This window comes from Arachis duranensis, chromosome 2 (genome assembly GCF_000817695.3).
Source record: "Arachis duranensis cultivar V14167 chromosome 2, aradu.V14167.gnm2.J7QH, whole genome shotgun sequence".
Taxonomy (NCBI): Eukaryota; Viridiplantae; Streptophyta; class Magnoliopsida; order Fabales; family Fabaceae; genus Arachis; species Arachis duranensis.
In genome coordinates this window covers 63,972,432-63,972,741 of record NC_029773.3, presented here as the reverse complement: position 1 = coordinate 63,972,741, position 310 = coordinate 63,972,432, and the positions used below count along the sequence as shown (strand labels likewise).

General features: G+C 46.8%; 1 non-coding gene across 1 annotated transcript; it reads left to right on the top strand.

Moving 5' to 3' along the window:
* Positions 1–6: 6 nt before the first annotated feature.
* On the top strand, positions 7–110 carry LOC127745034 (small nucleolar RNA R71). Its single transcript, XR_008006223.1, has one exon. It is a non-coding gene; the product is annotated as a small nucleolar RNA R71 (small nucleolar RNA).
* Positions 111–310: the final 200 nt, after the last annotated feature.

The following is a 310-nucleotide window of genomic DNA, read 5'->3' as shown; positions in this document are numbered from 1 at the left end:
TGGAACATGTCTGGTGGGCATTTCCTTGTCAAATCCTTGAATCTCTCCCATGCCTCGTAGAGAGTTTCACCCTCTTGTTGTCTAAAAGTCTGAACCTTAGATCGAAGCCTATTGACCTTTTGTGGGGGGTAGAAACGTGCCAGAAACTTGCTTTCCACCTCATCCCAGGTTGTTAGGCTCCCCCTTGGGAATGATTCCAGCCACTTAGCTGCCTTGTCCCTAAGTGAAAATGGGAACAAGAGCAGTTTATAGGCATCTTCCTGGACTCCATTGGACTTCACAGTGTCGCAAATTCTCAGGAATTTTGTGA